The sequence below is a fragment of the Acipenser ruthenus genome, chromosome 12 (assembly GCF_902713425.1).
Source record: "Acipenser ruthenus chromosome 12, fAciRut3.2 maternal haplotype, whole genome shotgun sequence".
Taxonomy (NCBI): Eukaryota; Metazoa; Chordata; class Actinopteri; order Acipenseriformes; family Acipenseridae; genus Acipenser; species Acipenser ruthenus.
In genome coordinates, this window is record NC_081200.1 from 32,780,533 (window position 1) to 32,791,406 (window position 10,874).

Here is a 10,874-nt window from a genome sequence, read left to right on the forward strand (position 1 = left end):
GTGAGTGTGGGGGTGGGGGAGGGCACTGGGAATTTGTACTTCTGTATAAATCAAACCTAACTGCAATTCTTAATGTTCATCAAATATAGAAGATATACAATTGTTTTTGACCCTTGAGGAATATTTCAGTGTCACTATACATTGAAAGAAGGTAATAAAAAAACTAGAATCGCATGGCCTGCAAATTTTGCTCTTGTTTAGATCTAAAAGCCAATGGACATTAAACTGAACTTGTTAAACTCTACACTCACACATATACCCAAGCATTCTTTTTGTCTTTTTGAATGATTCACCGCATTGTGTGGTTGCAGAACGCAATGATGACTCTCTATTGCAACACTGAGGTCTTTCTCTTGGTGTGCCTGTTCCAATTCTACCCACCCCCCCTTACATTTAATAATTTTTTCTTTTAAGCGGTAGTCAGATACTGTAAACAACTTCAATGGCATTACTGTAGCTGTGTTTAATCACATCTTTTAAATTCCAAACCACTGAATCACCAGTCAGAACCATGGTAGAAACAGGCTGCTGCATCTCAGGAATACTCATCCAGGGTTAAGTAGGTCTTCTTGGGTCGGAATTAGAACCAGCATTATTATATTCATTCATCATAGTTTTATTTTGTTCAAAATGTTCACAGTCAAAACTGGCCAACAAACATATTATTTTCAAATGCCAATAATCTCTAGCGACCAGGCAGTGTGACAGTGCACCAGCAGCATAGTAACAAGGCATATTTATTTTCATCCAGAACAATATAAAATGAAAAATTGGTCAAGATGCAATGTTTAGACTTTTTTCAGAGCATGAGCACAGATGACGTTCAATTGAAAAAGGACTTATTTAAGGCAGTGCGACAGACCAACAGGGGAGGCATTTAAAGAAAAACCAAGCTGTTTTCCACAAGGGCTTTCTGTTCCTCTACCTACAATCTCTGCATTGACTGTGACTGGAAAAACTTGTGGGTTTTAAAAACTTACAGCTTGAAATGTTTCAGAGAAAAGTCTATTATATTATTTCATAACTCCAATTTTTGTATTTATTTTTTTATTCCACGTCTAGGCCTGACATCTTGTATATTGGTGGCATGCTTCCCATGTATTTTTCACAGGAAAAAAAAATAAAATAGATTCCATGCTGAAAATTATTTACAAAACGCTTGAGGCAGTCATGATAGGGGAAAACATTCAAACCTATCTGACTAGATGACAGGGTAGGAATGGATAGATATATATATATATATATATATATATATATATATATATATATATATATATATATATATCTTACTTGTCTCCTTTCTTATGTAAAAGTATCACCTATGAGTTTTCCAGTCGTTTGGCACTTTCTTTTGCTTAATACAATCTGTAAAAATACGCAACAGTATTGTTGTCAGTTCTTCACCTCTTTTTTTCACGATGTCAATCGTTGTGCCATCTTCTCTGGGTGCCTTTCCTGTCTTCATATATTTGATAGCATGTTTCACTTCTTCCGGTAGAACGTCTGGAACTTCCTCGGGTTGCATTTTTTCCATCTCGTCTTCATCATCTGCTACGTTGCTGTTTTCATCTTGATAGAATTTTCTGTAAAAGTCTTCGACTCTCTTCAAAATCAATTTGCGGTTCTTGATGGCAGTCCCGTCCTCTTGTTTGATTGCTAAAATCTGTTTGTCCCGACGAATAGTCTTTGTTTTGCTTTCTTCATGCTTCGGTTGTTTTCAATAGTTTTCTCTAATAACCTACAGTTGAACGACCGTATATCCTCAGTAATGCACTTTTTTTACTGTCTTGCAGAGCTCAATGTATTCAATGTATTCAATGTATTCAGAGCTGCTGTTTGTTTCATTTCCCTTCTTTTCTTCATGAGGTCTTTTGTCTCCTGTGTGATCTCCTGGTCACATTTTGTACTCTGTGTTCCAGCGATGTTTTTTGCTGTTTCTGCAATTACTTGCATCACTTCCTCATAGATTTTGTTTACCTCGATTGCTTCACCTATTTGCAGATCTTGAAGAGTGCTGAATCTATTCTTCAGTTCCAGTTGAAACGCCAGGCTTTGCTTCTGGAGCATTTCTACGTTGATTGTGTTGGATTTCATCATCACAAGTTTCGCTCTCTCCAGTGCTGTGTTTAGGTGTATTTTGCATCTTACAAGTCTGTGGTCACTTCCTGTGTTAAAATTGTTTAGTACTGAGACATCTTGTACAGTGTGCTTCTTGTTGGTGAGTATGTAGTCAATTTCATTCTTCACTTCATTAGGTCCTCTCCATGTCCATTTCCTGATGGGTTTCTTCTGGAAGATATTCATGATAAATAAGTTCTTGTTCTCTGCAAATTCATCTAGTCTGTCGCCCCTCTCGTTCCTGTCACCACGTCCAAATTTGCTGACCAACTTCTCATCTTCTTGCTGGGCTCCTATTTTGGCATTGAAGTCACTGATGATGAACTTAGTGGCTCTTCCCATTTTCGTGTAGTTCTTGTACTTCTTCATAAAAATCTTCGACTTCTTCAACCGAACAGCTTGTTGTTGCTGCATATACTTGGATGACCTGAAGTTCATACTTCCTTGAAACTTTCATATCAGTCTTGCAGACCTCTCTGATGCACTGTCAATCTCTACTATGTTATTGTTGATTCTCTTGTGGACACTGAAACCAACGCCTCCTGTTCCTCCATCTCTAGCGCCTCCGTAGAAGAGAAGATGTCCGCTCTTGAGTTCTAGTAGTCCTTTGTCTTTTTGCCGTACTTCGCTTCGTCCTTCGATGTCCCACTTGATTTGCCATAACCCGGTGATTCTTAGCACCCTCTGCCTTCATGCCTTCATGCCTAACCGGCCGCTGCCTTGGTCGATGGCAATCCAGCCTCTGGGGAATAACGGCCATGTTTTTGTCTGTGCTTTCATGGGGGAGTTGGCCATAACTCATCATGCTGGCCAGACGGGTTGGTGAGTGCCCCTTCTACTTTGGCAGAGTATGTTACTCAAGCTTTCACAGCATGGCTGAACCTGCCAGAGTCAGGGGACCCCACAGTACTTCATCTTGAGAACCAGTTGTCATCCTCCTGACACTTTGAAGCAGTAGAAGTTGGACTTTAGGATATATATACAGTCACCTCCAAAATTATTGGTACCCTTGATAAAGATGAGCAAAAAAGACTGTATAGAATAAATAATACCAGTACTGAGCTATATTGTAATTTTCCAACATGTGGAATATATTTGACTTTATTAATGATTCAATGGAATCAACCATAATTACACATTTCTCAAATTATTATTAAGTGTCACAATTATTGGCACCCTTATTTTCAACACTTTGTGCACCTTCCCCTTGCAAGGATAACAGCACTGAGTCTTTTTCTATAATGTTTAATGAGATTGGAGAACACATTGGGAGGGGTCTTAGACCATTCCTCCATACAGAATATTTCCAGATCTTTGATATCCTTCGGTCTGCGCTTATGGACTGCCCTCTTCAATTGAAACCACAGGTTTTCAATGGGGTTCAAGTCCGGAGACTGAGATGGCCATTGCAAAATGTTGATTTTGTGGTTAATTAACCATTTCTTTGTGAATTTTGTGGTGCTTGGGGTCATTGTCTTGCTGGAAGATCCACTTACGGCCAAGTTTCAGCCTCCTGGCAAAGGCAACCAGGTTTTTGGCTAAAATGTCCTTGTACTGGGTATTCATGATGCCGTTCACCTTAACAAGGCCCTAGGGCCAAGATAAGCCATGTGGCTCTAAAAAAAATGAAGACTCCTCCTGTGACATATAGTATCTATATATATAGTCTTTTATAGCTTATTTACCTTAAATGAATAGCAGTTTGCTGATTCTTCCACACATCAACACTTTGAATAGCATCTCTCTATATTTCAGTCATCCAGCTGCAGGACTGAAAAGCAATTTTGAAATCTGATTGTAATTTTAAGGTTAGGGATAAGGTAAAAATCTGGGGTAAAATTATAATTTAAGATTAGCTTTATGTGTCGATGCTCCTGGAGGCAAGGGATGCAAAATAACTTCAGCTTCATCAGAAAAACAATCATGGGCTTTTTAGTGGATATGTACTAGGAATTATAACTAGGCTCCATAACTATGGTATGTTGTTTTCAAAACGAGAAAAGAATAAACATGACTGTATCAGGGCTTTTGTTTGAGTCATGTCTTTAAAAGACTATCTGTGCTTGTTTAGGAATACTTGGGAAAGCATTCTAAGAGTTGGGTTACATTTTTATTTACTGAATCAGGGCTTTTACGGGCATGCTTTTTAATCTTATTTGACAGATCCTCATGTTGGAAATCAACATATGATTTTTTGGAAGGCAATGCACTTTATCAACAAGCCAGGAGCTATTAGGCCTAAGAAGTCAACATCCTTTTTAGCTCCACATTTGCTTTACTATAATACAGCACTGAAACATTCACAGTATTTGACAGAAAGTTTAAGCAAAACCTTTGAAGCACAAGAAAGTGAAGATTTTCAGGCCATTTAAGTGTTTAAGCTGCCATGCTTTGCTTGTTAATGTGTGATTCATCTGCATTCATTCCAGTACTGTATGCTATAAATAGGCTTGGCAAATGTAACCGATTGTGAACTGATATTTTTGCTTTTCCTTATCATATATATGACGTGATTTCAACCTTTTGATTGTTGAGGCTGACATATGGGCTGCAGAAGTTTAGCACCCCTTTGTCCTTAATACAAAGGTGAAGTTCATAGAAAATGCTGTATAATGAATGAACATGTGATTGCTCACACACCATCTACAAAATTAAACATTAATAAGTATTGTGGGATAAAAGGTGCTAATCAGGAATTTCTATCTATTTGTGACCTGACTATATATAGTAATGTGTTTCATTGGTATCTTGAAACAGAGTCACTGTTTTACTTTAAGAATCACTACAGGTTAGATAACAACAGTTCTAGTCAGGATCTGTGTTTAATAATTCAGTTTATTTCCTGTTATGTTGGATCATAATTCGTACACTACCTGACATTCTGTTTTGAATACAGCTCTGTAACAGGGGGGAGAACTGTGCTGACTCTTCTGGTCTTTGATTACTGTGTTTTATTTTCTCTTTTTGATTTCGCCTTTTGTTATTATTATTATTTGAGAGCACCTGTGAGTGCTTCAGCAGGACTGTTTACCTGTGGGTATTTCCGTGGTCCTGTTTACCATCGCTGGTATTCAGGCCATGGACAACAGCGCCCTCTGCGGGCTAAAACAAGCACTTGCAAAAAAAAAATAAATAATTATAATAATAAATAAAACTGGGCACCTGTGCGGTGTTTCAAGTACACCCTTCTGTCGCCCATGTCAGTGAATTACCCACACCCTTCCACAAGCTGAGATTGGATTTTACAGCTGTGGAGCAGTTATTAATGGGCCTTTCCTAAAAAAAACTGGGTTTCTACACGTTTTAACTTACATTGTCCAGCTGGTTACATTGGTCCGAAATATGACATTTAAAATACTGTCAGGAAACAAAATAAAACATCTAGAGAATTAATGATATGCAACACAGCTGCCTGTCACATAACTGGATAGGGGGCTACAGTATGTCATGGCATAGACATCAGCCTTTATTGTTACTGTCAACCTGGCATTGTGCTGATCTGATGAAATATCAAATAAGCCTCGAATGCACTGATAAGAGTATTTGTCATTTGTTATTGTTACATCATATCAGCGTCCAGGTTGTACCCCCTATCGGAAATCATCTTGTTCATCTCTTTGTAAAGCCGTGGCCGTGCATGATCATTAGCTTATCTGTCAACGAGGACTATCTTGCCACAGCATGACTGCTGGAACCAGGCATGATTTTATTATTTATTTATGCACTTATTTATTTAACCAGGAGAGTTCCTGTTGAGACAGTGGTTTACAAGGGACTGCTGTTAAGACAGCACAAAAACTGCAGGAGAAATAAACACACACAAAAAAGGGCTATCCCTCTGGATTTTTTTTTTTTTTTTGTCACGCAAAACCTTGATGTGTATTCTGTAATGTTTTAACCCATGGAGCTCTTCATGAGAGGAATGGTGCAGCTGTATTGAGCTGGTAATGAAATCACAGGTAAAGACCTCGACTACAGCCTCCCCTAGAAACCACGGTAGCAGTATGCTTTCACCTGCCTGGTTTCTTTGTTTAGCATTGTTGTTCCTACACAGCAGCATTGTGACATGTCCAAATGGTTTTATATAATTGCTATACTAAATTAGCATCTATAAAAACTGTCAGATGATGGAACCTGGACACTCTGCATTAGGCTAAATAACAAGTTGACACATTTTTCAAACAAAGCACGCAACAATATTAAAGGGACATGCCAACCAACCATTTTGTGAAGCAAAAGAATAATCAAAAAGGTCTATTTGCCCATGAAGGGAGCTGTGTAGAGAATTCTATCTGCAGTAAGTGCTCTCTAATTAGATGTTATGGGAACATTTGCATATGACCTTTATATAATCTGCATTTATAGTAAGGGAATACGGCCCTGTCTATGAATACATATTAAGAAATAAATTGATTCAAAACTTGTAAGAGCTCCTAAAGGTAGACAATCACATTAATGGATTTCAGAATGATTCACCTGGTAAATTAGTTTCAATCTGGTTGGTTTACAGCTCAAGCACCAGCAGATGCATTAAGACCAGCCACGCTGGTCTGATCAGAAACAACGAGGCATTGGATTTCATTGCCAGTTCCAGGTGGGAAGACTACAATATTTGCATCAAGGTACTGTATTATTCCACTGTGTCATTTGATTATGGTGATTAACACTTATCAATTTGGCACAAGTTTATTTCCACAGTTTAAGTATGCCATAAAACAAATCTCAATGAACTTGAACGTATTACAGAGAGAGCACACAAAAATCACATGGTCAATATGCTACTACTGCTAAAAGTCCCTTTGCAACAGCATAGTTTCTACATCTTTACACCAGTGCAAAAACTGTTATTGCTGCAACTTAGAGTAAATTTAACAGAACATGGTAAAACGGTATAGTCTGATTGCAGCCTTATGAATCTTAGCATGTATTTTAAGAATAGGCTGTATATATATGTATTAGAGTTGATTTTCTGATGGCTAAACATGGATATTTGGAAGTCAAAAACCATGACATGTACCAACTCCCATCATAAAACATTAATTGTGCAGTTTCCCATGCTTATATTATGCCTTTATTTAACCTATCAGGGGTTATCAGAGATTTAACATGCCTTCCCTATACTTGTATTATGGTATTCAGTTGGGTCTTCATATTTGCATCCCAGTGGTGATGCGGACCTAGGGAAGCATGTGAACTCCAATCTGATAAGCCCATGCACATGTTTTAACCCAACCAGCATATTTTAAACCTGATAGATTGGGAGCCTGTAAATACAATACTCAGAACATCAGTATCAGCAGAACGGAATTGCTAAAGATAACATGCACAGCACGGAAATGCAGATTTATTGAATAAGATGAGTTCCTTACAGGAATATGCAAGGCCAGGGGAAAATTAGTAGGTTATCATGAAACAGTGCAGGAATAACTGGAAACGTAATTACTGAGCCAGAACCACCATGCCATATTAGACAAATAAAGGCATGATAAAACTGCCGAATCTGTCTTCGATAAGCACTTGAGCCATGAAGTAAGGAGGGACAGAATAGCTGACAACAACAGATTTCAAAATGACAAATGAAATAGGAAGAGATTGGGAGGCAGAAGCAGAAACCCATGGGACTGTGCACAAATAACTAGAAAAATGGTTTGTTAAACAGCCATATAGCTTTAATATCTGTACATCATGTATACTAATGTGCATTATATGCAAAGCTATAGAGACAAACAGTACGTTTGGGACTATTTTCTGTTCTGCACCAGCACAAGTTTGCCTCCATTTCTTTATTAAATGTTAAATGTTATAAAGTAGTAAAAAGCAACAAGGAATGCGAATGTGGCTTGCACCTACCTGTAAAACCAAGTTTTGTCTTACTAGTCTTAAAAAGCTTATATTGTTATTGTTTTTCTTCTTGTCAAAAATAGGCAAGCATTTTTGCAATCAGAACAAAAGACTAAAGTGTATTACTAAAGTAGCTATATTTTTTTACTTTGTGAAAATAATAGATTAAATACTGTCTGTTTAAGTATATGTATTTAATGCTCCTATGAGTTTTATATTTTGGTATCTGAGCTTTTAATTCAAAATCTGGATTACAAAAAATCTTATTTCCAGGACTATATTATTATCCAAAATCAATAGAGAAATGTGCACAGTATTTTGTATGAAATCAGTATTTGTTAGGAAAGTGTGGTCTGGGTGAAGCTTGCACACTTATGTATAGTTCAGATAAGGTATTTATGTTATTGAATCCTGAAATGCCCTGCTTGCCACAGGCAGAAGCAGGCAATTGGGAATTTGAGAGATTGTCAAGTGGCTCCATTTTTAACTGCATTCACTTGACAGTTTTAAGATTTCAGCTGTGGGAAGCACAGACGGCAAACCCAGAGCAGGCTGCTGTAGAGTGATTAATTCAAGGGTGACAACTATTGTATGGAATAAGCTACCACTAATGCATCCATAACGTCAAAATACCCATCTCACTCATTCACTCAAAACAAGCAGTGTAGACAAATGTTTCAGATCTAAAAATAGTAATTTGCTGGATTAAAATAGGGGGGCCACCAGCAATCTCTGGTTTTATTCAGGGCAGCAGTGTGGAGTAGTGGTTAGGACTCTGGACTCTTAACCGGAGGGTCGTGGGTTCAATCCCAGGTGGGGGACACTGCTGCTTTACCCTTGAGCAAGGTACTTTACCTAGATTGCTCCAATAAAAAAAAAACCCAACTGTATAAATGCGTAATTGTATGTAAAAAATAATGTGATATCTTGTAACAATTGTAAGTCGCCCTGGATAAGGGCGTCTGCTAAGAAATAAATAATAATAATATTCACAAGAGATTATAATATTATTCACAAGAGTAAATAAAATGCTTGTGTCAAAGTATATGGTCCTGGTATGATATTGTTCACAATGTATTAAACACTCTGGCTTAAGTTTCAATAAGTCTGTTTGAATTTTATTTCCTGCAGCTAAATTCAATGATTTTCAAAAGAGGATGATTTGAACAAGTTGATTATGGGGGCAATAAAAACTGACAGGAGTGCATTTATGTCTGAATGCCTGAAGGTTTGCAGAAAGCACAGCTCTGCAGCCAGCTGACTACATTCTGTTAAAGTACTACTCAATCCAAAACTGGACTCACAATTGAGTGAAAGCACTGACAAGACAGGATTGAACAATCAGTACTTTCTATAACTGCTGCATGTATCTTATCATGTTCAAGTGTGCAGACAGAAGGGAGTCTATTACAGTCAGCACTTGGATATCCCTTACCCAGATACAAGCGAGTCGCATTTTAAGAATTAAGAATAAAATCAATCCACATTATATATATGTAACAAATTAATGAACTTACCTGTTACGCACGATTTCCGTCTCCTTCACCAGTTTTCTGATACAAAGCCCATCTCTTCAGTGTTACAATGTTCTTGTTTATCCGTCACAGTTTTTTTTTCTCGCATCTCAAATGAGTCTGTCTTTATTGTGCAGTTACACAGCGCTTCCTCCAATTTCACATGACGAAAATGCAGTAAAAACAAAGAGAACAAGACAAGCTACGGTAATGTAAAAGTTAATCATTAAACAGTTTTAGATACTGTGATGCATTTTTTTAAAAAAATCTGTGATCTTTAGTTGCTTTTGTGCATTTTCATTTGCAAGTGAACTGTGACATTACCCAGTGGGCACACAACGTTATACTGACGTTGTGTATTGGTTGTATTTGAGTCGCGACATAGGGCAACCAAAATATAACCAACGCACAACGTCTCACTCAGAAGCTGCTCAAACTGTGTCTATACTCAAAGAGTTTAACACACATAGCTATACTTAACTTGGAAACTGCTTGCAAATGTTGACATTTTTACAGTGTTAAATGAGCACAATTAGAGTTAGTGTTTTTCCACAATATATAGTTTTAACCTATAAACTTATTGTTTTCTTTCTGTTACTTGTCCTTGTAAATAGTGTGAGGAAAACTCAGAAAGGCACATAACTAGACGAGCTCTGTCTAAAGTGGAGAGTATATATAATGTATATTGTATTTTAATGTTTGAAAAATTGTGTAAGACACCTTGGATAAAGACGACAATCCAATGAATGTATTCTTTATTCTTGTTAAACTTCATTAGTCTACCACCAGTGTCCATTGTTTATTTATTTATTTATTTGTTTATTTATTGTTTACATGAAGCTTAAAATTCCTATACAAAGTGCGGGTAATATAATGTATGCTTAATACATATTACTTAATACACATTTTACACAGTTCTGTGCAAGGGTAAATTTTGATTTCATTTTGCTGTTGGGTCGTTAATGATGAATTTTACATATTGCTACAATATGTACCAGATTTAAAAGTATGTACTGTATTACAGTCCACGTGTTGTCTCTTTTGGCAAGTGATATTTTCAGAATCATATTGTTCATAAAATACTTCTGTTGGATATATACTACTGTACAAACAAAACCAACTACAGTACATCTAAATGGAAGCCTACTTATTTTAAAACAGTCCTTTCAGCTATGTATTTTTGACATTGTATCTTTTTTGTGTTCCCTGAAAAAACAGACAAGGGTTGGAACAGACCAAAATCAAATCGTAGATATGCGTCACACTCGTTTAACCGTCACGGAAGTCATGTGAGTGTTGACTGTATTCAGTTACTGCAATAGGAAGATAGTTTTTGTTTACATGCTGGATCATTTTTCACAGATCCATATACCCATGAAGGAATACATCTTTTCCCACAAA